This window comes from Cimex lectularius, unplaced genomic scaffold (genome assembly GCF_000648675.2).
Source record: "Cimex lectularius strain Harlan isolate CLEC.00 unplaced genomic scaffold, Clec_2.1 scaffold8, whole genome shotgun sequence".
NCBI classification, from domain to species: Eukaryota; Metazoa; Arthropoda; class Insecta; order Hemiptera; family Cimicidae; genus Cimex; species Cimex lectularius.
In genome coordinates, this window is record NW_019392656.1 from 1,802 (window position 1) to 8,526 (window position 6,725).

The following is a 6,725-nucleotide window of genomic DNA, read 5'->3' on the forward strand; positions in this document are numbered from 1 at the left end:
CCCCTCAGACACTAACTTCCAATTTCAACCTACCTTTTGAATTTTCTCTCCTATTTGCCGTTTTTTTTTAATCTCAACCAATATCTTACGTAAATATTAATTAATTGAAAGAAGTTATTTGGTCAATTGGACCACAAAATCTAATGGGTTTAATAAAATTCAACTTTCTAAAAAATAAAGACGTTTCAATCAAAAGAAATAATTATCTTCCAGAGAACTGGTGTTAAACAACTAGTGGATGAAATGTGTTCGTGTAGATGGAGAACTTTACAGAATTCAGATGTGAGAAAAACGTTATTTTCCCTCGTTTTTGCCATTTTTCAAATGTCGTGTAATCGGATTGGATTCTCGGCGACAAATGAAATGGCCTCGGAGAGCTTTAGTGAAATATACTTCATTAATTCATTAAATTCACTAATTTCATGGTGCGCTTGACCAATTATTATATTACAATTAATTAAGGTTTTTAATTGAGATAAAAAAGTCAATGGCACAAGCGGGATTCGAACCCACGATCTTCGGCTAGATAGGTTTTTATCTCAAAAACCTTAATTAATTGTAATATGTTAATTGGTCAAGCGGACCACGAAATTAGTGAATTTAAGAGATATTTTACATACACTTAACTTCAGATTTCCTTCGGAAAAGGTTAAAAATTCACATGACAATGATAATATATTAAAATTAGCACACCCATACTAAGGAAAGAGGTTGATGTCTTATTAATACAATCAAAATTCAATTTAATTCAATACAATTGAAATGAACTGTAGAAAATGAAATGCTAGATTTTTTAAACTAAGTGTCGAGATTCAATTCTCTCTGAGGGAGAAAGAAAATGAAAGAAAGAAAAAGGAGAGAAAGAAAGAAAGAAAAGAAGGAGAGAAAGAATGAAAGAAAGAAAGAGAGAGTGAGAGTGAGAGGGAAACCAACATACCGAGAGGCACACAGACTGAAAAAGAAATTTGAAAACAGTGAGGTTCTTTACAATGAATTTGTAAGAAAGAGTAAAGGGATTTTTGAGGGAGATTGTGGAGGACAGACAGATGCAATACAAAAATACAAAATAGAGCTAGGAAAAGAAGACCGATCAAAAAAAAAAAAAAAAGATCTAGTCGAACATATAGAACAAAATCCAAAAGAACAGTGTGAGATCTGGTGTTAGGATGATAACAGAATGTACAATATATTATTTATTTATCATTCATTTTTGAAAAGTTGCTCATAGAAATCATAAGTAAGTTTTCAGACTCGTAAAAAGATAGTAAAATTCAAAATGACATACAATGTATATCTTTCTTCTCCGATTTCGTGAGATTTACATACATTTTATGCACAACCAAACTAGTTTTTTTTTTTTATTATTACTTAGTTTAGGTTTAGAAAAACATTTTCTTTATCAAGGCATTTCGATCTTTATTGAGATCATCTTCAGAGCCCGGGATTTATAAACATAACATTGTTTAAATACAAACACATGTAAGATGTGAAAAAGAATTTATCCAATGATATACACAATAAAGAAATTTTAGGTTTAATAAAAGTAATTGTACTCTCTCAAAGTATGTGGTTTCTGTGTAGACGTGTCACGGTTGTGTGTCGGGTTGAACGTGTTAGCGAGATATTAATGTTTTTATGTTTAAATATGTTTGATTTTGAAGGAGTGGGGAAGGAAATAAAATTAGAAATTCATTTTTTTAATGAGGAGTCGGTTTCTTTGAGATGAAAAGGACCGATAATGGAAAAAAAGGGAAATGGTTTGTCGTTCGGGCCAAATTCGCCTTTCAGGATTATTACAGACGGGATTTCTAGGGAAAGGAGAGTTAAATTGTTGGTGATTTAGACTATGTTGTTTGATGTGTGGAATGTAATGATTGTTTTTAATGTTGTCTTATATGGTTTGTGTGTTATGTTATTGATATGGAATTTGATTTATGATACTAGCTAGCTGCGGCTAAGTATTCATGTGTCTGTTCTTGATTGATGCTGTGTTTATCTCTGTTGATGTAAATGTATTTATCTTTTATTTTCATGAAAATTCTCAAGAGAGGTAACCGTTTTTGAAGGTACATATTAACATTTTCAACTAAAATCATAAGAAACCTTAATTTCTTTAATAAATTATTGCGATTTAGTTCACATTTTATTTAATCCAATTAAACTCAATTTCGATTTTAGAATTCGTTTGATATTTTATTTAAACGGATAGATTTTTAAATCTACTCTAGGTTCTTGTGCTACCAAAAGATAAATCGGAGCTTATTGTCTGAATAATCCTTTGACTGGATTGAATGCCGCGATATGGGTTGCGAACCGATAGGTTTTGTATCCCGTCGGAGTGGTCATGAAGCCCGTTTTAGGAGAACAACAGCCATTTCCGCCCCGTCTCCGGGGTAAATACGTGACCAGGGTTTTAAGAAATCATGAACACCGGGCACGAATCATTGAATTGGACCATGAATAAATTAATCTTTCAGCGAGATACAGCCAACGGTGTCCTTTATGTATTCAAGTTTTGTCTCATTACATAGCGGTGTCTCAGTGAAAACAATCCCGGGAGAAACTTGGGGCAACTTTGTTCCACTTGATACCTCGGGTTTTCCCTTGCATTCAACACTGTTTTACTCTATAAAACAGTAAATTGTCGCTATCATATTTAATTTCTACACAATTTGCATAATTTTGTACGATAATTATTGGAAGAATTGTATCTGACTTTTTTTTAATATATAATATTTACATATTTATTTCCTTCCCCTATCTTTCACTCACTTTCACTTACTCAACCTATCATCCAATCTTTTTCTTTTTTTCTTAATTTTTAAAAATAGTCTTTATTTTATCTTTTCTCCTCCTCCCTTCTTTCCCTCTTTTATCAATCTAGTTACTTATATTTTAAATGACGATATTTATGTATACATAACGCGTAAGTGTACATTTTTATTGTTTGAGCTGTGAAAAATTTAATTTTATTTATTTCAAAATTTGTAGACATATTATATATACATTTTTTCTTAATGATAAAATTATTGATTATGGGAAGAAGTTGTAGACGATTTCGTTTATTTCGCCCCTCGCTCTTTTTCACACTCTCTCTCTCTCTCCTCTCTCTCTCACTCACTCACTCACTCACTTCCTCACTCACACTCTCTCTCTCTCACTCGCCCCCTCTCGCACGTTATTTCACCAGGGAATGGTTACGTGAAAACCAGTTATTAATTTCAGAACACAAAACGAAAGCATTTAGCAACTCTTTTTCTAAAAAGCATTACAATCATACACACTAATCCATTTTTTATAGAAGTCATATAACCCCGGTCAGGGTGTTGTATTTAAAAAAAAAGCCCGTTTGCACATATATTGCCTTTCCCATACAGTAATGAATCGATTTATCAACGCCTTAATTGTTGTGGCCACCGACGCCCACTTCCATTGTTCCACAAAAAAAGTTTTCAAAAATGAATTGAGAGAAATAATTAAAGAAATTAAAAAATATGCATATATAATCTTATTGTCTATTTATAAACATATTGCATTTAAAGAATACCTGTCTAAATGTAAAAACAGTTAATTTCATTGATAATACCAGCAGTTTTTAATAGTTTTAATTATTTCCTGAGATGCATCACGGATCCGACAACATCGAAGAAACTCTAATACGCCTAAGACAAAGTTACAATATTCATTAGATTCTACCCTAAGACCGACTTCCTCTTTATGTACGCTATTGTACAATATGCTGACTAAGCCTTTGGAAAGGATTGTGTTGGAACAAATATATGATTATCTTGCTTTGGGAACAATGAGTTACTGTACTGACACAAATGAAAATACATCTCCTAGAAAAACTATCTCGTACGGAGTACCACAAGGTTATGTCTTAACTTTACATTTATTTTCAATTTAAATATTGTAAATATTTGTGTGGTGATTAGTGACCTTAAATCGATAATTATTCAGAAATCGTGAGGTGCGGTCTGGTGTGATGTAGGTTTCAGAAAAACATTTTCATTAACGTGCCAACGTTTCGAACTTTATTGTGATCATCTTCAGAGCTCAAAGTGTTTGTCTTCTGTGTAATTGTGCCATTATTGCGTGTCGTGTTGAGAGTGCCACGACACGCAAGAATGGCACAATTACACCGAAGTCAAACACTTTGAGCCCTGAAGATGATCTCAATAAAGATCGAAACGTTGGCACGATAAAGAAAATGTTTTTCTGAAACCTGCATCAGACCTACCAGACCACATCTCACGATTTCTGAATAATTATTGTAAATATTTGGTGTACGCAGATGAATTCCTGGTTTATTATCCGTTTTCTGAGTTCGAGGATGATATCAAGATTGTGAAGTAGAATACAGAATAAACAGTAATTTTACGTGAACTGATGATAAGAATTTTTTTAATGCAAACATAATTATAGCAATAGTTATTGGTACCCCAAGAAAAATCTCAAAACGTTTCAACGTACATTTTGTTTTTTCAGTTAATAATTAAAACTTAATCTAAAAAAAAATCAACATTTTAAACCAAATTTGAGTAAAAATACTAAACATTGGCAAATGCTCTGTGGTTAAACGTCATCGGTCATATATGAGAAAACAATTTACGCTATTTGTAAAAAAAGAGTTTAGTTTAGGAGGGTAAGTTCTCTACGACTAGAATCCAATTGTAGAAAAGCAATGGCGAGATTCACCAATTTTGCTTTCATACCTCCCATTCTACAGATGTTTTCTCAGAATGATAAAATTCAAGAAGTGATCAAATTTTATACGTTATTTAATTAAAAAAACTGGAAGTGAAACTACTCATTCAACAACCTCCAGATTTTTTTTTAAATCGGAATAAAGTTGTGACATGAATATGTGCAATTCGCTTGCAAACTTCCAGGTTTTAAATCAGTTTTTGAATAAAGCATCTTATATAGGAGAGACAACGTTTATCTCAGCTGTTCTTGTTGAAACTTAATTATTTTGGAGTAAATATTCAACTTAGGAAAAATATAAATTAAAATTTAAAACTCCAATTCTGGCATATTTTACCAAATTAATTAAACAGGGTAAAAATTAAAATTTTTAAGTAACTAAGTTCGTTTTTTTTTTTTTTTTTTTTTTTTTTTTGTACAAACCATAACCAGCTAAAACCACCAGTGTTTCAATAAACTTTACCTTGTTAATTATAAAAACCAATTTTCTTAATAACTTGCGAATTTCGGTTTATTCTTCCGAATTTTTTTTCTTCTTGAGAAGCTTAAGTAAACTGGGGAATAACAAAAAATGTAATATCAGCTCTGTATTTGGGTTGATATTTCCTTAATCCGACAAATAAGCCAACCATTATTGTGAGACTGGGATTACACATCCTGAAACCAGTGGTTTAAAAAAATATTCATTGCTCTATTGGATTTCTTATATATTTTTTGCGGTTCGCCGGAAAGGTCCTTTCGGCCCTTCCAGATCGAGGTCGTCGTCGATGGATTTATAGATTAGACGGAAATCCGTGCCAAATCCATCTCTAAGAAACAGGACACAAGGAAGGGGCAAGCTTGTTTTTTGATTGCTTCGGTGAAATTCTCTCACTCGAAACCTCTCCTACTTTCTATTTTTAGGTTATTTCTCGGAGGTTTTCTATCGCAAACTTTCCATTTACAAGAAACGTCAAATACTTGATATAAATAATGATAAACAATAGAAGACGACTGACTGTATGTAACTCATTAGTACAAATTATTTTGGTCGTTTATAGTAAAACAATAGATGACATAGGTTCATTTTTCTTTTCGTAAAGCCCTTTCTGAATAAACATGCAAGCAAAATGTACTAGTGATATGTCAACGTCCCTAAATATGTAATAATTTTCTATACTATAGAATATATTTTTTTAACGAAGCAATTAATTTCACAATTAAAATTTACTATAATCGAAACTTTAAAATTTACTAAACTCGAAAGCAATATGAAATATATCTCCACAACATAAATGTCAAGCTGTTTGTTGAATAACAAAAAACGCTAGCATAATGTTTTAATTAATTTTAGACGAGAAAATCGAAGAACAAAAATATACTTTTTTTTATAAAAATGAAATAACATTGTATACAACCAAATATTCGAAAAATACCCCCTCCATAAAGGTATATGTTGTTTAATAACAACAAAAAAACGTAGTATTTTTATTTGGAGATCGTGAGATGCGGACTGGTGTGACGTAGGTTTTAGAAAAACATTTTCTTTATCGTGCCAACGTTTCGACCTTTATTATGATCATCTTCAGGGCTCAAAGTATTTGTTTTCCGTGTAGATGTGTCATTCTTGTGTGTCGTGTTGAGAGCACCCACTTCGGTTTTTCTAATTACTACGTCACACCAGACCGCATCTCATGATCATCCGAATAATCATTGACTAACGGTCACTAAACATCATACACACACACACACACACACACACACACACACACACACACACACGGTAGTATTTTTATTTAATTTATACAATAAAAAAGACCGCATGAACTAGAAAGTAACTTTTTTATAATAATGAAAAGTTAATTAAAATTTTAAGAAAAGTTTGTTTATATGCGAAAAATACCTGGACGAAAAGAAAGTCAAGTTGTTTAAAAAAGTAAGAAAAACGTAGTATTTAAATTTTTTTAATAATCAAAAGAAAATATAAATATCAAAAGCATCCATTTTTAGGAAAGTATTTAAACAAAATGTATTAACTA